Raw genomic sequence first — 21,837 nt, forward strand, 5'->3', positions numbered from 1 at the left:
CCGGGGGCCCAAGGGGCAAGACTTCAAGGGAACTTCACTCAGCATTAGTGCCGCACCTGCCCTGGGAGTGTTTGATGGGACAGTATAGAGGGAGCTTTATTCTGCCCATCGTGTCTGCGCCGGCCGACCAAGAGCTATCCAGCATAATCCCACTTCCAGCTCTTGGTCCATAGCCCTGTAGGTTACGGCACTTAAGTGCACATCCAAGTATTTTTTAAATGTGTTGAGGGTTTCTGCCTCTACCACCCTTTCAGGCAGTGAGTTCCAGACCCCTACCTCTCTGGGTGAAGAAATTTGCCCTCATATCTCCTCTAAATCTTCAACCAATTACTTTAAATCTGTGTCGCCTGATTGTTGAGCCCCTCCGCCAAGGGAAACATATCCTTCCTATCCACTCTATCCAGGCCCCTCATAATTTTATACACCTCAATCAGGTCTTCCCTCAGCCTCCTCTATTCCGAAAAAAACAGACCCAGCATGTCCAATCTTTTCTCATAGCCAAAATTCTCCAGTCCAGGTAACATTCTTGTAAATCTTCTCTGCACCTGTTCCAGTGCAATCACATCTTTCCTGTAATGTAGTGACCAGAACTGCACACAGTACTCCAGCTGCAGCCTGACCAGTGTTTTATACAGTTCAAGCATAACCTCCTTGCTCTTGTATTCCATGCCTCGACTAATAAAGGCAAGTATTCCACATGCCTTCTTAACAATTTTATCTACTTGGCCCCCTACCTTCAGGGATCTGTGAACTTGCACTCCAAGGGCCGTTTGTTCCTGTACACCTTTCAGTGTCGTACCATTTGATGCGTACTGCCATGCCTTGTTAGACTTTGCTGAAGTGGGGCTAATGAGCTCTGTTATAATTAAAGCATTAAGAATGGATCTCGGAATTAAAACGAGCTGACATAGGCTTTTGTAGTGGTCAAATTTACAAGGGTGTTTAAAGGGAAATAACATATCAGAATGATTAATTGTTACAAGCTGTGTAACCTGAGGACAATTACAGGATGCCCAATTACAGGAGGCCCAACTGTTGAACCACAGGAAACCCAGAGGGGCAGATAAACAGGGCAAGGGGTCAAAAGTGACACAATGGAAAAACTCCATCTGGTCAAGGCAAGAGAGATAAGATAACATTCCAATGTGCTAATGAACTTTTGGGACACAGTGAGATTTATGGAAAAATACTGGAGATAGGCGTGGTCAGGATTCTACCTTTTACTTTGAGTGACAAGGGTTTTGACCATTCAAATCAAAGTATGTCTCATATATTGAATGTCTGGCCATTATAGGCCGAGGAACTGTATTAAAAACCCTGTGTTTTCTTTGTTCTGAGGACAGCTCAGCAACCGATTGACTGCAGACTTGTCTCTCCCTTGCAAGAAATTAAAGACTACTTGAATCTTCGAATCCAGACCTGGCGTTGAGTGTTAATTTTAAAAATTCCACTACAATTGGCGCTGCGTGCAGGATCTCAAACAGGCGGCGGACACCAGCTGATGGAAGCCATGTCAAAGGTGTGAATATGCTTTAATTACCACGCACAGTTAGGACAAGGGCAGACATCTGTCTGATGTCAACTGCCTGAAAGATCTGAATCTGCAGATCTGGCCGAGACTTCCAAGTAGTCAGCGGAAGATCTCAGGTGAAACAATTATGATTGGTTATATAGAAGTATGACTGTGTAACGTTGCGATTGATAATTGATAAGATTGCAAGTAATGGTCTCACTCATGAGGAGTAAGTAAGGGACGTACTGCTGACAACCAATAAGGTTGCAAGTATTAGTCTCACTCAGGGCAAGTAAGTAAAGGACGTACCGCTTACAACCAATAAGGTTGCAAGTAATGGTCTCACTCGTGAGGAGTAAGTAAGTAACATAGAAACATAGAAAATAGGTGCAGGGGTAGGCCATTTGGCCCTTCGGGCTTGCACCACCATTCAATATGATCATGGCTGATCATGCAACTTCAGTACCCCATTCCTGCTTTCTCTCCATATCCCTGATCCCTTTAGCCGTAAAGGCCATATCTAACTCCCTTTTGAAAATATCTAATGAACTGGCCTCAACAACTTTCTGTGGTATAGAATTTCACAGGTTTACAATTCTCTGAGTGAAGAAGTTTCTCCTCATCTCGGTCCTAAATGGCTTGCCCCTTATCCTTATACTGTGACCCCTGGTTCTGGACTTCCCCAACATCTGGAACATTCTTACTGCATCTAACCTGTCCAATCCCATCAGAATTGTAATATGTTTCTATGAGATCCCCTCTCATTCTTCTAAATTCCAGTGAATTTAAGCCTAGGGATGTACCGCTGACAACCAATAGGTTACAAGTATTAGTCTCACTCAGGGACATACCGCTGATAACCTATAGCCATGGGAAGTGAGAAACTCGAGTGGGGACCAGGAATCCCTGACACGGTACCTAGCAGACAAAAATTGAAAACTAATTGAAATAATGATTAAACAAAATTGGAAACCAGACGACCCACCCGCTGAACAAAGAAAATGGTTGGAGTCGGAAAAGAAACAAAAGGAGGAGGAAGCCCTCGTTTTAGTCACTCACACGTATTATCAATTAAGTAAATGGACCAGACTATTGACTGAGAAAGTGACGAAATAAACTGACAGTAGATGTGATGATGACAGCATCCATCAGGACACACAAAAAGGAACAAGAGTTATAACAGACTTCGGGTGTTCTACCCCCGCCAGCAGCCCCCATCAATTAGAAACGTGGGGGGTGGGGGGAGCGGGGGTAGGACACCCGAAGTCTGTTATAACTGTAACAGTCTGACAAATGTGGTGGAAATGTAGAGCGAGAGAGGCTCTTTGTAATGCAAAAAAATGAGGGGTCGAAGTTAGTTGCTATGGCGACCGTTTCAACAAAAAAAAGCAGGAAGCAATTCTAAAAGGAGATGTTCATGAATTGTAGGCATTTAACAGCAAAAAGTGCTAAAATCTACAGGGGCTACAGATTATGGTGCAGATTATAAAACAAACATTAAATGGTACGACACTGAAAAGTGTAGAGGAGCAAAGGGACCTTGGAGTGTCGGTCCACCGACCCCTGAAGCTAGCAGGCTAGGTAGATATGGTGGTTGAGAAGGCATATGGAATACTTGCCTTTATTAGTCATGGCATGGAATACAGGAGCAGAGACATCATGCTTGAACTGTAGAAAACTAGTTGGGCCACCACATTACAGGAAAAATGTGATTGCATTGAAGAGTGCAGAGGAGATTTACAAGAATGTTGCCTGGACTGGAGAATTTGGCTGTGCGGAAAGATTAGAGACGCTGGGTTTCTTTTCTTTGGAATAGAGGAGGCCTGAGGGGAGACTTTATTGAGATGTATAAAATTAGGTGGGGCCGAGATAGAGTGATAGGAAGGTCCTGTTTCCCTTGGCGGAGAGGTCAACAAGCAAAGAGCATAGGTTTAAAGTAATTGAAGGGAGGTTTAGAGGAGATATGATAGGGATCAGAAAATGAAAATTGATTTAAGGAATAATGGATAACTAGTTATGACCGAATCAAAAGGAGAAAAGGGAAGATCATGTTTCTTTCTTACTGTTCGTGTTTTTCTTTGATGTTTCAGCAAAGTTTTAAGAAAACATGTTTGGCTGTGGCTCCTCCCCCTTTTCCAAGTGGCATTGGGAAGTTTAATAGTGGAGTTGCTGAGGTTAATTAACCTATTAAAAACCAGACTTGTATTATGGCCATGATCAAATTCTGGTTGATGTAAATTGTGTGGAGAGTTTTTAGTTCCGGACATAAGGCATTTCACATTAATAATTGGTATGATTTTTTTTAAATTTTGACCAATGTGTAACTGGGGAGAAAACGATGAAATACTATTATGTGCAAATGTGTTTTACTGAATGTTCATTTTGAGAATAAAAACACGGAGACTTTATAAAAGTAAAATTTTTAACTGGAGAGTTTAAACTGAAAAAGGCTGCAGGCTGAAGTCGACAATGATTAATGGTGTCTGTGTTTGTCAGCTTTCGAAACAAAGGAAGTTAACTCTTCACAGGCAGCTGTGAACTGTTTTAACTCAGTGGGTAATACCTTTGAAACAGTATGATCCAAAGGGAAGTGGACAGGACACGGGAGCTGGAAGAATCTCCTTGGGTCCCAGATTTAGAACTATCTCCTGTCCACAGACATACCTCGCAAACCCCGCCAATCTCACAGAGTAGTAAGAGACATATCATGAATGGTAGAAGTAGGGAACGGCCGAGGGTATAGGATAGGGGTACATTTACAGCTGCATGGTAATCATACCGCTGTAACCGCCCATTATATCAAGGGGTGCAAGGACGGGAGCGCGGTTGTACAATCAGTAGTTTTTAAAAAAAAGACTCATCCAAAGGCTCCTTCTCCAACGAATAAACAGATTTGTGGGAAAAGCGAATTGTTTGTCATAAACACATCCCAGGGCCAACAAATGGGCTAATGGTAATCTCAACTCAGGTGATATTGTACCATGATGTGCATCACAAAGTGGCACGTGTAATATTGAATCTGACCAAAGTGGAACTACCTGGGTGGTGCAAGCCTAAAACAGCGCAGCTACATAGGAGAATGAGCAAGGGAGTTTGGAAAACAGCCAGTATAACCTGCACTGAATTCAGGGAGAGTGATGGGCTTGATCGTATCTTGTTAAGAATGATGCCGAGACTATTGGGGAGAATAACAGAAGGCAGTGAGGCCTGATTAATATGTTGCAACTGGTTTAATGCTAAAAGGGGGTAAACCAGATTATAGAAGGAGAACAAATAGTCTTCAACGAAACGGCTCGAAGTAATGTATGGATCTTGGTTAGTGGAACAAGCCCAAGGAAACCTGCAGCATATTGCAGAGGGAAAGCTCTCTTTCTGGGTAACTGATCAAGACCTAGGGCAATGTCCACTTATCAACTTACTAAGACTCTGTGCCAAGTCAGAAGGTTGGTACAGGTGTACCCGGTGGCACGAGTGTCATTTACAGGAACAGACTGACATCACCCTGTTAGAGATAGTAGGGTATTACTCAAGCATGCCGGAGAAAATTTAGTAGGATACAATGAACACGGAAAATTAACCCGGATGGATGGGATAACATGGAATTGCACCATGAAGGTAATTGCGGGACAGCATTTTCCTGTATGATCTGTATAAAGAGGGAAGGTGAATATTGTGTCAGCACCATACACCGGGAATACCAGTATGGTACAAACCTGACTTGTCCCATTGCGACAGGAACCTTTTGTATTACCCCAGTCCAAACTGTGAGATTTGGGGCGCGGGTTTCATTAAGTAATTATTTGCGAAGGCAATAAATATCATGAGAAAGGAGTTAAAAGTTTAGCTGCCAAAGGGAAGATATAATGAATTTGGATAGTTAATTGGGCCAATTGAGGACCAAGTACAATGGGCATTAAGCGAAATGGGGACGAGAGAGTCACAACGGTTAGACGCTGAGGTGATACTTATGGAACATATGATCGAGATAGTCCGACAATGAACCATGAGACTGTGTGGTTTTTATGTTATCTATTGTCTATCAACAACCGACACACACTATTGGTATGCGACAAGGGTGGCAGCTGTTAACACATTTGACATAGCCAGTATAGACCAAGATGTTCAAGACTTAGCCCACCGTTTGAGAACCCTTTTGCGAAAGAAAAACGATCGGACTTCGCAGTTGTCAGAAATTGGGGACGAGGGTGCCAGAAAAATGCTGCAAATCGAGGAAATCCGAGAGCCTCATGCCCAAACTGTCAATAAGATAAGTGTGCGACTTAATGATCTAACCCAAGAAACACATAAAGACCTTGTATGTGCAATGTACATAGAACATAGAAAATATGTGCAGGAGTAGGCCATTCGGCCCTTCGAACCTGCACCACCATTCAATAAGATCATGGCTGATCGTTCACCTCAGTATCCCTTTCCCGCTTTCTCTTCACACCCCTTGATCCCTTTAGTCGTAAGGGCCACATGTAACTCCCCTTTGAATATATCTAATGAACTGGCCTCAACACTTTCTGTGGGAGAGAATTCCACAGGTTCACAATTCTCTGAGTGAAGAAGTTTCTCCTCATCTCAGTCCTAAATGGCTTACCCCTTATCCTTAGGCTGTGACCCCTGGTTCTGGTCTTCCCCAACGTCGGGAACATTCTTCCTACATCTAACCTGTCCAATCCCGTCAGAATTTTATATGTTTCAATGAGATCCCCTTTCATTCTTCTAAATTCCAGTGAATACAAGCCCAGTTGATCCAGTCTTTCTTGATAGGTCAGTCCCACTATCCCGAGAATCAGTCTGGTGAATCTTCGCTGCACTCCCTCAATAGCAAGAATGTCCTTCCTCAGATTAGGAGACCAAAACTGTACACAATATTCAAAGATTGGTCTCACCAAGGCCCTGTACAACTGCAGTAAGACCTCCCTGCTCCTGTACTGAAATCTTCTCGCTATGAAGGCCAACATGCCATTTGCCTTCTTCACCGCCTGCTGTACCTGTATGCCAACTTTCAATGACTGATGTTCCATGACACCCAGGTCTTGTTGCAGCTCCCCTTTTCCTAATCTGCCACCATTCAGATAATAGTCTGTCTCTCTGTTTTTGCCACCAAAGTGGATAACGTCACATTTATCTACATTATACTGCATCTGCCATGCATTTGCCCACCCACCTAACCTGTCCAAGTCACCCTGCAGCCTCTTAGCATTCTCCTCACAACTCACACTGCCACCCAGCTTCGTGTCATCTGCAAACTTGGAGATATTACATTCAATTCCTTCGTCTAAATCATTAATGTATATTGTAAATAGCTGGGGTCCCAGCACTGAACCTTGCAGTACCCCACAAGTCACTGCCTGCCATTCTGAAAAGGACCCGTTTATTCCGACTCTTTGTTTTCTGTCTGCCAACCAGTTCTCTATCCATGTCAATACATTACCCCCAATACCATGTGCTTTAATTTTGCACACCAATCTCTTGTGTGGGACCTTGCCAAAAGCCTTTTGAAAGTACAAATACACCACATCCACTGGGTCTCCCTTATCCACTCTACTAGTTACATCCTCAAAAAATTGTAGAAGATTTGTCAAGCATGATTTCCCTTTCATAAATCCATGATGACTTGGACCTATCCTGTCACTGCTTTCCAAATGCGCTGCTATTACGTCTTTAATAATTGATTCCAACATTTTCCCCACTACCGATGTCAAGCTAACCCCTGTTTTCTCTCTCCCTCCTTTTTTAAAAAGTTGGTTTACATTAGCTACCCTCCAATCCATAGCAACTGATCCTGAGTCTATAGAATGTTGGAAAATGACCACCAATGTATCCAATATTTCTCGGGCCACTTCCTTAAGTATTCTGGAATGCAGACTATCAGGCCCTGGGGATTTATCGGCCTTCAATCCCATCAATTTCCCAAACACAATTTCTTGACTAGTAAGGATTTCCTTCAGTTCCTCCTTCTCGCTAGACCCTCGGTCCCCTAGTATTTCCGGAAGGTTATTTGTGTCTTCCTTAGTGAAGACAGAACCAAAGTATTTGTTCAATTGATCTGCTATTTCTTTGTTCTCCATTATAATTTCACCTGATTCTGACTGCAAGGGACCTACATTTGTCTTCACTAATCTTTTTCTCTTCCTATATCTATAGAAGCTTTTGCGGTCAATTTTTATGTTCCCTGCAAGCTTACTCTCATACTCTATTTTCCCCCTCCTAATTAAACACTTTGTCCTCCTCTGCTGAATTCTAAATTTCTCCCAGTCCTCAGGTTTGCTGCTTTTTCTGGCTAATTTATATGCCTCTTCCTTGAATTTCACACTATCTCTAATTTCCCTTGTTAGCCACGGGTGAGCCACCTTCCCCATTTTATTTTTACACCAGACAGGGATGTACAATTGTTGAAGTTCATCCATGTGATCTTTAAAAGTCTGCTATTGCCTATCCACCGTCAGCCCTTTAAGTTTCATTCGCCAGTCTATCCTAGCCAATTCACGTCTCATACCATCGAAGTTACCTTTCTTTAAGTTCAGGACCCTAGTCTCTGAATTAACTGTGTCACTCTCTATCTTAATGAAGAATTCTCCTGTATTATGGTCACTCTTCCCCAAGGGGTCTCGCACAACAAGACTGTTAATTAATCCTCTCTCATTACACAACATCCAGTCTAGGATGGCCAGCTCTCTAGTTGGTTCCTCGACATATTGGGCTAGAAAACCATCCCTCCATGCACTCCAGTAAATCCTCCACTGTATTGCTACCAGTTTGGTTAGCCCAATCTATATGTAGATTAAAGTCACCCATGATAACTGCTGTACCTTTATTGCACTGTTTGATGCCATCCCCAACCTCACTACCACTGTTCGGTGGTCTGTACACTTCTCCCACTAGCGTATTCTGCCCTTTGGTGTTCCGCAGCTCCACCCATACAGATTCCGCATCATCCAAGCTAATGTCCTTCCTTACTATTGTGTTAATTTCCTTTTTAACCAGCAACACTACCCCACCTCCTTTTCCTTTCTGTCTATCCTTCCTGAATATTGATTATCCCTGGATGTTGAGTTCCCACCCTTGGTCACCCTGGAGCCATGTCTCCGTAATCCCAATTACATCATATCCGTTAACAGCTATCTGCGCAGTTAATTCATCCACCTTATTACGAATGCTCTTCGCACTGAGACACAGAGCCTTCAGGCTTGTTTTTTTAACACTCTTTGTCCTTTTAGAATTATGTTGTAATTGTGGCCGCTTTTGATTTTTGCCTTTGATTTCTCTGCCCTCCACCTTACCTTATCTCCTTTCTACTTTTTGCTTCCGCCTCCATTTTACTCCCATCTGTCTCCCTGCATAGATTCCCATCCCACTGCCTTATTAGTTTAAACCCTCCCCAACAGTACTAGGAAACAATCCCCCTGGGACATTGGTTCCAGTCCTGCCCAGGTGCAGACCGTCCAGTTTGTACTAGTCCCACCTTCCCCAGAACTGGTTCCAATGTCCCAGGAATTTGAATCCCTCCCTCTTGCACCATTCCTCAAGCCACGTATTCATCTTAACTATCCTGCTATTTCTACTCTGACTAGCATGTGGCCCTGGTAGCAATCCTGAGATTACAACTTTGAAGTCCACCTTTTAATTTATCCTAGCTCCCTAAATTCAGCTTGTAGGACCTCATCCCGTTTTTTACCTATATCATTAGTACCTATATGCATCATGACAACTGGCTGTTCACCCTCTCCCTCCAAAATGCCCGGCAGCCACTCCGATACATCCTTGACCCTTGCACCAGGGAGGCAACATACCATCCTGGAGTCTCGATTGCGGCTGCAGAAACGCCTATCTATTCCCCTTACACTAGAATCCCCTACCACTAAAGCTTGCCCACTCTTTTTCCTGCTCTCCTGTGCAGCAGCGCCATCCATGGTGCCATGAACTTGGCTGCTGCTGCCTTCCTCTGATGAGTCATCTCCCCCAACAGTATCCAAAACGGTATATCTGTTTTGGAGGGAGATGACCGTAGCGGACCCCTGCACTACCTTCCTTCCACTGCTCTGCCTGATCGTCATCCATTCCCTATCTGCCTGAGTAACCTATACCTGCGGTGTGACCGACTGACTAAACGTGCTATTCACGACATCCTCAGCATTGCGGATGCTCCAGAGTGAGTCCATGCGCAGTTCCAGTGCTGCAATGCGGTCTGTCAGGAGCTGCAGCATTTATGAGAATGATTCCAGGGATGTGGGACTTCAGTAACATGGATTAACTGGAGAAGCTGGAGTTGTTCTCCTTAGAGCAGAGAAGATTTCATAGAGGTGTTCAAAATCCTGAGGGGTCTGGACAGAGTAGAGAGAAATTGTTCCCATTGGTGGAAGGATCGAGAACCAGAGCAAGTTGTCAGGATCCAGAATGCACTGCCTGAAGGGGTGGTGGAGGCAGAGTCAATCACTGCTTTCAAAAGGGAGTTGGATAAGTACCTGAAGGAGAGAAATCTGTCGGGCTGCAGGGAAAAGGCAGATGAGTGGGACTAGCTGAGGTGCTCTTGCAGAGAGCCGGCAAGGGTTCGATGGGCCAAATGGCCTCCTTCTGTGCTGTAACCATTCTATGATTCTAAAGACACCCAGCTCTACCTCACCACCACTTCTCTCAACCCCTCCACAATCTCTAAATTGTCAGAGTGCTTGTACGACATCCAGTACCAGGTGAGCAGAAATTTCCCTGTCACAAAATCTGTTCCCTAGCCACCGACTCCATCTCTCTCTCTAGCATCTGCCTGAGGCTGAACCAGACTGTTCACAAACTTGGTTTATATTTGACCCTGAAATGAGCTTCTGAGCACATATCTGGACCTTAACATCGCCCGTCTGCATTCCTGTCTCAGCTCATCTGCTGCAGAAGCCATCAAGCATGCCTTTGTTACCTCTCGACTTGACTATTCCAACAAACTCCTGCTGGCCTCCCACAATATACCCTACATTATCCTGAGGTCATCCAAAATTCGGCGTCCTAACTTGCACCAAGTCCCGCTTACCCATCACCCCTTTGCTCGCTGACCTACACTGGCTCAGTTTTGCAACACCTCATTTTCAAAATTCTCATCCTTGTTTACAAATCCCTCCATGGCCTCGCCCCTCCCTATCTCTGTAATCTCATTCAGCCTCACAAGCCCAACCCTCTCCCCATATATCTGATCTCCTTAAATTCTGCCCTCATGAGGATCCCAAATTATAAACAGTTCGCCACTGGTGGTCCTGCCTTCTGTTTTTAGGCCCCAAACTCTGAAACTCCCTCACTCTGCAGGTAGGGAGATTAGAGGGTAAATTTCTTCACCCAGAATTTAGTGGGAGTCTGGAACTCACTGCCTGAAAGGGTGGTCGAGGCAGAAACCATCATAACATTTAAAAAGTGCTTGGATCTGCACTTGAAGTGCCGTAACCTACAGGGCTACAGACCAAGAGCTGGAAAGTGGGATTAAGATGGATAGCTGTTTGTCGGCCAGTGCGGACACAATGGGCCGAAATGGTCTCCTTCCATGCTGTAAATTTCTGTGATTCTAAATCTCTCTGCTTCGGTGACAAACTATTCTCTTATAACGCTTCTCTCAAGCACCTTTGGATATTTTACTAGGTTGAAGGCGCTATATAAATCCAGGATGGTGTTGTGAGGTGATGAAGAGCCTGTGCCCTGGTTACTGTGGTGAGGTGATGACGCGCCTGTTGCCAAGGTTACTCCATCTCGCGGGCACTGGGACACTGAAGCCCCGCCCACTCTGTTTCTGGCCATGGAGATTGCGCAAGCGCCGTGACCCCGCCCTGTGCAAAATGGAGGCCAGTGACCGCGCTGCCCGGGCCTGTGACCGCGGGGCAAACCCGGGGCCTATGGGCTATGATTCTGCGCCTGAGGCCTACAGCGGGTGTGTGTGTGAAGCTCTCCGGCCCACCTGCGGATCCAGATCCTCCCTCGCGCCCACAATCTCCTACCGCCTACCTGAATAGTCCGGTCCAGTGACGTCCGTCTTCTCCGCTCGCGCATGCTCAGTGAGAGAGACACGGGCTCAGCCCCGCCCATTGGGGGCGCCTCAAACCCCGCCCCTCACACACTCCGATTGGTTGGAGGACCATTACCCGCTTGGTTCTCCAGTACCGCCCCTGCTCTTCCTATTGGTCCGCAGCTGCCGTCAATCTCTCGGGCAGTGTGGGCTGAGCATGCGCAGAGCGAGCACTGGAGACACGGACGCTGAGACGAGCTCAGACGTATTCAGATTAGGTGAAACTCTTTTTGGAGTTCACCTGCAAAAACATAAAACACACCAGACATTTATAAGGCCCTTTTTTCCTTTTTTTTTTGTGTTTTTCATTTTTTTCTTTTGGTTTTTTTTGGGCGCTAAAATCAAATTTTTCCAGTGCCCCCTATAAAAGGGAAGGGGACACTAAAAGCACTGGCAATTAAAACAAATTAAACTTTAAAACATAAAATCAAATTAAAATTTGGTTGCCGGGCGTGATGATGCACTCCAGTCCCTCCGGTGCCCACCTCTCGCGGAAGGCCGCGAGCGTACCGGTGGACACCGCGTGCTCCATCTCCAAGGACACCCTGGACCGGATGTAAGAGCGGAAGAGAGGCAGGCAGTCAGGTTGAACGACCCCCTCGACCGCCCGCTGCCTGGACCGGCTGATGGCACCCTTGGCCGTGCCCAGGAGCAGTCCTACGAGGAGGCCTTCGGACCTACCCGCTCCCCTCCGCACAGGGTGCCCAAAGATCAGGAGAGTGGGACTGAAGTGCAGCCAGAATTTCAGGAGCAGCCCCTTCAAATAATGGAACAGGGGCTGCAACCTCGTGCACTCGATAAAAACATGGAACACGGACTCCTCCAGACCGCAGAAATTGCAGGCGGCCTGGGAGTCCGTGAACCGGCTTAAAAATTTATTGCACGGCACTGCTCCGTGCACCACCCTCCAGGCCAAGTCCCCGATGAATAGTGGGAGGACCCCTGCGTAGAGTGCCCTCCATCGGGGACCCCCGCCTCCTCCGGACGGCAAGATGGTACGCCATGGCGTGTCCGGACGGCCGGCGAGGATGGCAAAGTTGAGAGTGTGCAGGAGCAGCCCGTACAGGAAACCCCTCCGCGTGGAACTGAAAGGCACGGAGGGGATTTCCCCGAGGCGGCTCAAGTTGTGAGGCGCCGGCCCCCGAGGGAGGTTCCGGGGTTTGGCGCCGATGAGGAATTCCGTCCGGACGGGGGTCAGTTCGGACGGGATCTCCCCACGTGCTTGAGCCTCCTCGATGCACCTAACGGAGTCAGGGCCCAGAGCTGTTTTTAGCGACTCGATGGCATCGGCCGCGCGGCGGACGTTGGCAGAGTTTAGGCGCCGCGCCAGCGTGTCTGGCGCCATCCAGCCCGCTCCTCCGCCATCGAGCAGGTCCCTGACCCTGGTCACCTCACCAGCCACAGCCCTCTCTTCCGACCGCCACATAAAACCTCGGTCGTGGAGGTACGGATTCCCGAGCAGCGGCTCCTGCAGGACGGCCGCCACTCCAGCCGGCGGAGAGCTGCGCTTGGTGGAGACTTTGTTCCAGACCCTGATGAGTTCCCTGTAAAAGACAGGCAGCTCCCGGAGGGCGGTCCTGGCACCCCCCAAGTTCACAAACAGGAGCTGCGTGTCATAATTGAGGTCGCGCTGCTGGCGGCTGAGACGAGCTCAGGCTGGAGCAGGACTCTGCACCGGGTGAGAATCAGCGGTGCGCAGGGGAGTCATCGATCGGCAAGTGGGCGGGGAGGCTTCATAAACAAATGGTGTAGGCCGCCAGTCCCGAGTAATAACCCGGAACTCCCGCGTTTGCAACGACGGGTTTTTCTCCCAGTAACAGGCCCCGATTATCCGCCATCTTGGCACGGGAACACTGGGCGGGGCTTCAGTGTGTCATAAGAACCGGGTCATAAGAACATAAGAATTAGGAACAGGAGAAGGCCATCTAGCCCCTCGAGCCTGCTCCGCCACTCAAAAAGATCATGGCTGATCTGGCTGTGGACTCAGCTCCACTTACCCGCCCGCTCCCCATAACCCTTAATTCCCTTATTGGTTAAAAATCTATCTATCTGTGACTTGAATACATTCAATGAGCTAGCCTCAACTGCTTCCTTGGGCAGAGAATTCCACAGATTCACAATCCTCTGGGAGAAGAAATTCCTTCTCAACTCAGTTTTAAATTGGCTCCCCCGTATTTTGAGGCTGTGCCCCCTAGTTCTAGTCTCCCCGACCAATGGAAACAACCTCTCCGACTCTATCTTGTCTATCCCTTTCATTATTTTAAATGTTTCTATTAGATCACCCCTCATCCTTCTGAACTCCAATGAGTAAAGACCCAGTCTACTCAATCTATCATCATAAGTTAACCCCCTCATCTCCGGAATCAGCCTAGTGAATCGTCTCTATACCCTCTCCAAAGCCAGTATATCCTTCCTTGAGTAAGGTGACCAAAACTGCATGCAGTACTCCAGGTGCAGTCTCACCAATACTCAGTACAGTTGCAGCAGGACCTCCCTGCTTTTGTACTCCATCCCTCTCGCAATGAAGGCCAACATTCCATTCGCCTTCCTGATTACCTGCTGCACCTGCAAACTAACTTTTTGGGATTCATGCACAAACACCCCCAGGTCCCAATCTCCGGGAGTGAAAGTCATTGCCTCATTTATTTTATTCTCACTCTCCACACATCGGACTTTTCACCTTCTCTTCTGAAAGTGATGGTAAGTGCCCAACTTACAGTTTACATCACACAATTCTAACAGAAGAGCCCTCTTTCTACAGTCCCAGGCTTGGAATCCCCATGTAAAGTCCCAGGGTTAGACTCCCCATGAACTCCCAGGGTTAGAATCCCCATGTACAGTCCCGAGGTTAGAATCCCCATGTACAGTCCCAGGGTTAGAATCCCCATGTACAGTCCCAGGGTTAGAATCCCCATGTACAGTCTCAGGGTTAGAATCCCCATGTACAGTCCCAGGGTTAGAATCCCCATGTACAGTCCCAGGGTTAGAATCCCCATGTACAGTCCCAGGGTTAGACTCCCCATGTACTCCCAGGGTTAGAATCCCCATGTACTGTCCCAAGGTTAGAATCCCCATGTACAGTCCCAGGGTTAGAATCCCCATGTACAGTGCCAGGGTTAGAATCCCCATGTACAGTCCCAGGGTTAGAATCCCCATGTACAGTCCCAGGGTTAGAATCCCCACGTACAGTCCCAGGGTTGGAATCCCCACGTACAGTCCCAGGTTTGGAACCCGGTGCACGGAAGTGAAATTTCAGCCTCAGTATTACAAGTTTCATTGGTTAGACGTTGGAGAGAGGAATAATTCGCTGAGGGGTCCTTTTAAATTTGTGTGGTCGGGTATTCAAATTCCCCTTAACTCTAATCCTGGATTTAAAGGAGGGGAGAGCTGTGCTCTTTGGAGATTTTCTGAGAGAAGGATCTGGTCAGCTTGAAACTCTGAGTGTTAGAAATGTACAATTAGGTTTTGACCAATATCGACTCCCACAGGGAGGGGGAATTCTGCAATAAGGAAGGAACCGGGTAAGATTTGAAAAATTTTAACACAGGATTCGAGGGACTCTTGCATTTGGCATCTTTATTTTGTACACTTGAGGATTTAGATAACAGACTCTATCCTGTGAATATAGAGCTGTATTATTGGGCTGTGATCTGTTTACATGTTCATGTTCTGTTAAATAAATTTGCTGAGTGAATTTAAATGTAAAACCAGGTGTGCAGGTGTGATGCTCTATTCACATCAATGGTGAGAGAGATGCTGTGGGCACATGCTAAGTCCCTAACTGAAAGTAATTAACAGACTGGGTTTTGGATTAAATCATCCCTGGCATTTGAAGGAACATTGTATAGAAACCAGAGTTATCTGTTCTGAACTTCTATCCTGTACTTACAGTGATGACTTTTGTAAACTCCTTTTACAAGGTATTAGAAGGGGAGCATTTATAGATGGGAAACTCAAACGAAACAGTACATCAAGAGCTGCCAGAGTCACTCAATTCATCAGGACCTAAATATCATCGGCCTTTGTGGATGGAGAAATGTCTATCTGTTCTGTCTATGGGAACAGATTTCAAACATCAGTGTGACTGGAAAAGCACCGAGACACACACACCCGAGTGAGAGTGTTCCAATGCACTGAATGTGGAAAGAACTTTAACCAGTTACACCGCCTGAAAAAACATCACACCATTCACAACGGGGAGAAACCGTACATGTGTTCTGTGTGTGGGCGAGGCTTCAACTGATCTTCCAACCTGGAGAGACACAAAGACACCTGCACCATGGAGAAACCGTGGAAATGTGGGGACTGTGGGAAGGGATTCAATTAGCTGTCCCGGCTGGAGATTCATTGGTGCAGTCACACCGGGGAGAGGCCGTTCACCTGCTCCATGTGTGGCAGGGGTTTTACTCAGTCAGATACCGTGTTGACACATCAGCAAGTTCACACTGGGGAGAAGCTGTTCACATGCTCCATGTGTGATAAGGGATTCGCTTGGTTATCCAACCTGCTGACACACAAACGAGTTCACACTGGGATGAGGCCATTCACCTGCTCCGTCTGTGGGAAGGGATACGCTCGGTTAGCCATTTTCCAGAAACACCAGCGAATTCACACTGGAGAGAGGCCGTTCAGCTGTTCTGTCTGTGGGAAGTGATTCGCTGTGTCATCCAACTTGCTGGCACACAACAAGCAAATTCACACGAAGGAGAGGCCGTTCCCTTGCTCTGTGTGTGGGAAGGGATTCGCTGTGTCATCCGACCTCTTGAGACACCAGCAAATTCACACTGGGGAAAGGCCGTTCACCTACTCCGTGTATGGGAAGGGATTCACTCAGTCATCCGACTACCTGAAACACCAGCGAGTTCACAATTGACTGCAGGGGTTGGGTTCTGCTGTTAATCACATCCAGAACTGAACCATGTTCATTCTGGCAGTTGCCGTTTGTTTTTGCCGATGTTAATAACCTTGTAACTGGGCTATAGTTTGATATTCTGTAAATATCAACTACATCAGCTTTCTTTTAGACATCCTGTGCCTCGTCCTTGATATCTCAATGATAAGACGAGCTGATTGACGACTTGTTATGAACTGGGTGGAATCTATCTTAGAATAGACTTCGCACAACTTTTTAAAAGATGGATCTACAAGATGTCCAAGTCTGACATTCGATTTCACCTGATGGGAAATATTCTGATAATCTGTTACTGTCACGGGGCAAAGCAGCATTGTTACTGTATCATCAGTTTAATCAAACTCAATGGGCAATCCGATCTCCAAAGGGAAATGTCTCCTTAAAGCTCATGGTGTCGGCAGTTCTGCAACTCATTTCTCACTGTGTTTGTTCTTTATTTATTCATTCTCGAGATGTGGGTGAACCAGCCTGCATTTATTGTTCATCCTTAATTGCCCCTTTAGAAGGTGGTGGTGAGCCGCTGCCTTCTTGAACCGTGCTGCAGTCTATGTGGTGAAGGTGCTCCCACAGTGCTGAGGTCAGGATGCTGCGTGACTTGGAGGGGAACTTGGAGGTGCCGGTATTCCCATACACCTGCTGTCCTTGTTCTTCTACACGGAGGAGGTTGTGGGTTTGGAAGGTGCTGTCAAAGAAGCCTTGCTGACTTGCTGCCGTAGATGGTGCACACTATAGCCATAGTGGCCTCATGTTTTTATCCAAGGCAGGCCTCAGCCCAGTCATTTGTTCCCAATGTTGATGCACTGGTTGAAGAGGTGCCGGGTATCAGGAGCAGTATCGAGGGATGGGTGGGACAGTAAACTGTGAGGAGAACACAAAGCATCTGCAAAGGGATATGGACAGGTTAAGAGAGTGGGCAATGAGGTGGCAGATGGAGCATAATGTGGGAAAATGTGAGGTTATTAGGAAGGTCAGAAAAACTGAATTTTTTAAATTGTGAGAAAATGTTAAATGTTGGGTGTTCAGAGAGGCTTGGGTGTCCTCGAACAGGAAACACACAAAGTTAGCATGCAGGTACAGCAATCAATTAGGAAGGTGAATGGCATGTTGGCCTTTATTGCAAGGGGGTTGGAGTACAAGAGTAAGGAAGTCTTACTACAATTGTACAGGGCTTTGGTGAGACCACAGAGGCGGTCCAACGAAGGTTCACTAGATTGATCCTTGGGATGAGAGGGTTGTTGTATGAGGAGAGATTGAGTAGATTATAATCTCTGGAGTTTAGAAGAATGAGAGGGGATCTCATTGAAAAATATAAGATTCTGAGGGGCATTGACAGGGTAGATGCTGAGAGATTGCTTCCCCCAGCTGGAGAGTCTAGAAATAGGGGGCATCGTCTCAGGATCAGGGGTGGGCCATTTCAGACTAAGTTGAGGAATGTCTTCACTCAGAGGGTTGTGAATCTTTGGAATTCTCTACCTGAAAGGACCGTGGATGCTGAGTCGTTGAGTATATTCAAGGCTAAGATAGATAGATTTATGGACTCTCGGGGAATCACGGGACTATGGGGAACAGGGGGGAAAGTGGAGTGGTGGTCGATGATTGACAATGATCTTATCAAGTGACGGAGCAGGCCCAAAGTGCTGTATGGCCTACTCCTGCTTCCAATTCTTATGCTCTTATGTTCTTAAATAGTTTCCAGAGGCTGAAGGGTCTGTAACCAGAGGACACAGATTTAACTAGCACAAGAATCAGAGGCAAAATGAGGAAATAAATACGCAATGAGCTGTTATGATCTGGAATACACGGCCTGAAAGGGGGACAGGAGCAGATTCAGTAATAAGTTTCAAAAGGGAATTGGAAAATTGCAGAGATATTGGGAAAGAGCAGGGGGAGTGGGACTAATTGGGATATTGGGAAGGAGCAGGGGGAGTGGGACTAATTGGGATATAGGGAAGGAGCAGGGGGAGTGGGACTAATTGGGATACAGGGAAGGAGCAGGGAGAGTGGGGCTAATTGGGATATAGGGAAGGAGCAGGGGGAGTGGGGCTAATTGGTATATAGGGAATGAGAGGGGGAGTGGGACTAATTGGGATATAGGGAAGGAGCAGGGGGAGAGGGACTAATTGGGATATTGGGAAGGAGCAGGGGAAGTGGGACTAATTGGGAAGGAGCAGGGAGAGTGGGACTAATTGGGATATAGGGAAGGAGCAGGGGGAGTGGGACTAATTGGGATTTCGGGAAGGAGCTGGGGAAGTGGGACTAATTGGGAAGGAGCAGGGGAAGTGGGACTAATTGGGAAGGAGCAGGGGTAGTGGGACTAATTGGGATATAGGGAAGGAGCAGGGGGAGTGGGACTGATTGGGATATAGGGAAGGAGCAGGGGAAGTGGGACTAATTGGTATATAGGGAAGGAGCAGAGGAAGTGGGACTAATTGGGATATAGGGAAGGAGCAGGGGAAGTGGGACTAATTGGGAAGGAGCAGGGGAAGTGGGACTAATTGGGATATAGGGAAGGAGCAGGGGGAGTGGGACTAATTGGGAAGGAGCAGGGGAAGTGGGACTAATTGGGATATAGGGAAGGAGCAGGGGGAGTGGGACTGATTGGGAAGGAGCAGGGGAAGTGGGACTAATTGGGATATAGGGAAGGAGCAGGGGGAGTGGGACTAATTGTGATATAGGGAAGGAGCAGGGGGAGTGGGACTAATTGGTTCGATCTTTCAAATGAGTGCCGGCACAGGCACCAGTGGGCTGGATGTACACAATCTGAAATGTTTCATTCTTCGACTCTCTGATTCTATAACTACATCATGTCTCTGTTTATATTACACTAGGCCCTGTCTCTGCTTGTATTACATTACACCCTGTCTCTGTTTATATTACACTACACCATGTCTCTGTTAATATTACACTAGGCCCTGTCTCTGCTTGTATTACATTACACCCTGTCTCTGTTTATATTACACTACACCCTGTCTCTGTTCATATTACACTAGACCCTGTCTCTGTTCATATTACACTAGACCCTGTCTCTGTTCATATTACACTACACTCTGTCTCTGTTTATATTACACCAGACCCTGTCTCTGTTTATATTACACTAGGCCCTGTCTCTGTTTATATTACACTAGACCCTATCTCTGTTCATATTACAATAGACCCTGTCTCTGTTTATATTTCACTGGACCCTGTCTCTGTTTATATTACACTGGACACTGTCCCTGTTTATATTACACTAGACCCTGTCTCTGTTTATATTACACTAGACCTTGTCTCTGTTTATATTACACTAGACCCTGTCTCTGTTTGTATTACATTACACCCTGTCTCTGTTTATATTACACTAGACCCTGTCTCTGTTTATATTTCACTGGACCCTGTCTCTGTTTGTATTACATTACACCCTGTCTCTGTTTATATTACACTAGACCCTGTCTCTGTTTATATTTCACTGGACCCTGTCTCTGTTTATATTACACTGGACACTGTCTCTGTTTATATTACACTAGACCTTGTCTCTGTTTATATTACACTAGACCCTGTCTCTGTTTATATTACACTAGACCCTGTCTCTGTTTATATTGCACTAGACCCTGTCTCTGTTTATATTACACTAGACCCTGTCTCTGTTTATATTACACTAGATCCTGTCTCTGTTTATATTACACTAGACCCTGTCTCTGTTTATATTACACTCGACGCTGTCTCTGTTTATATTACACTAGATCCTGTCTCTGTTTATATTACACGAGACCCTGTCTCTGTTTATATTACACTAGATCCTGTCTCTGTTTATATTACACTAGACCCTGTCTCTGTTTATATTACACTAGACCCTGTCTCTGTTTATATTACACTAGATCCTGTCTCTGTTTATATTACACTAGACCCTGTCTCTGTTTATATTACACTAGACCCTGTCTCTGTTTATATTACACTAGACCCTGTCTCCGTTTATATTACACTAGACCCTGTCTCTGTTTATATTACACCAGACTCTGTCTCAGTTTATATTACACCAGAGTCTGAGGGGCATTGACAGGCTAGATGCTGAGAGATTGCTTCCCCCAGCTGGAGAGTCTAGAAATAGGGGGCATAGTTTCAGGATCAGGGGTGGGCCATTTCAGACAGGGTTGAGGAATGTCTTCACTTAGAGGGTTGTGAATCTTTGGAATTCTCTACCTGAAAGGACCTTGGATGCTGAGTCGTTGAGAATATTCAAGGCTAAGATAGATAGATTTATGGACTCGGGGAATCACGGTACAAAGGGAACAGGCGGGAAAGTGGAGTGGATTGACAATGATCTTATCGAGTGACGGAGCAGGCGTAAAGTGCTGTATGGCCTACTCCTGCTTCCAATTCTTATGTTCTTATGTTCTTAAATAGTTTCCAGAGGCTGAAGGGTCTGTAACCAGAGGACACAGATTTAACTAGCACAAGAATCAGAGGCAAAATGAGGAAATAAATACGCAATGAGCTGTTATGATCTGGAATACACGGCCTGAAAGGGGGCCAGGAGCAGATTCAGTAATAAGTTTCAAAAGGGAATTGGGTCAATGCTTGAATTGGAAAATTGCAGCGATATTGGGAAAGAGCAGGGGGAGTGGGACTAATTGGGATATTGGGAAGGAGCTGGGGAAGTGGGACTAATTGGGATATAGGGAAAGAGCAGGGGGAGTGGGACTAATTGGGATATTGGGAAGGAGCAGGGGAAGTGGGACTAATTGGGATATAAGGAAGGAGCTGGGCGAGTAGGACTGATTGGGATATAGGGAAGGAGCAGGGGGAGTGGGACTAATTGGGATATAGGGAAAGAGCAGTGGGAGTGGGACTAATTGGATATAGGGAAGGAGAAGGGGGAGTGGGACTAATTGGGATATTGGGAAGGAGCAGGGGGAGTGGGACTAATTGGGATATAGGGAAGGAGAAGGGGAGTGGGACTAATTGGGATATAGGGAAGGAGCAGGGGGAGTGGGACTAATTGGGAAGGAGCAGGGGGAGTGGGTCTAATTGGGATATAGGCAAGGAGCAGGGGGAGTGGGACTGATTGGGATATAGAGAAGGAGCAGGGTGAGTGGGACTAATTGGGATATTGGGAAGGAGCGGGGGGAGTGGGACTAATTGGGATACAGACAAGGAGCAGGGGGAGTGGGACTAATTGGGATATAGGGAAGGAGCAGGGGGAGTGGGACTAATTGGTTAGATCTTTCAAATGAGTGTCAGCACAGGCACCAGTGGGCTGGATGTACACAATCTGAAATGTTTCATTCTTCGACTCTCTGATTCTATAACTACATCATGTCTCTTTTTATATTACACTAGACACTGTCTCTGTTTGTATTACACTAAACCCTGTCTCTGTTTATATTACAC

The 21,837-nt window shown here is 46.4% G+C and overlaps 2 protein-coding genes and 1 long non-coding RNA gene across 6 annotated transcripts in view; 1 reads left to right on the forward strand and 2 right to left on the reverse strand.

Annotated features, from left to right (window-relative positions):
- The window catches only part of LOC139273759 (zinc finger protein 256-like), a 41,014-nt gene extending 29,445 nt beyond the window's left edge, over positions 1-11,569 (reverse strand). For all 3 annotated transcript variants that reach the window (XR_011595340.1, XM_070890817.1, XM_070890816.1), the window contains exon 1: positions 11,498-11,569. The gene's annotated coding sequence lies outside the window, so the exon portion shown is untranslated. The remainder of the gene's footprint in view (positions 1-11,497) is intronic.
- The window catches only part of LOC139274165 (zinc finger protein 850-like), a gene marked incomplete at its 5' end in the record, with an annotated part of 94,420 nt that overhangs the window by 45,871 nt on the left and 26,712 nt on the right, over positions 1-21,837 (reverse strand). The window lies entirely within an intron of this gene.
- LOC139273814 (uncharacterized) overlaps positions 1-21,837 on the forward strand; it is a 41,329-nt gene that overhangs the window by 18,440 nt on the left and 1,052 nt on the right. For both annotated transcript variants that reach the window (XR_011595384.1, XR_011595385.1), the window contains exon 3: positions 1,344-1,519. This is a non-coding gene — a long non-coding RNA (uncharacterized lncRNA). The remainder of the gene's footprint in view (positions 1-1,343; positions 1,520-21,837) is intronic.

The sequence above is a fragment of the Pristiophorus japonicus genome, chromosome 9, assembly GCF_044704955.1.
Source record: "Pristiophorus japonicus isolate sPriJap1 chromosome 9, sPriJap1.hap1, whole genome shotgun sequence".
Lineage (NCBI taxonomy): Eukaryota > Metazoa > Chordata > Chondrichthyes > Pristiophoridae > Pristiophorus > Pristiophorus japonicus.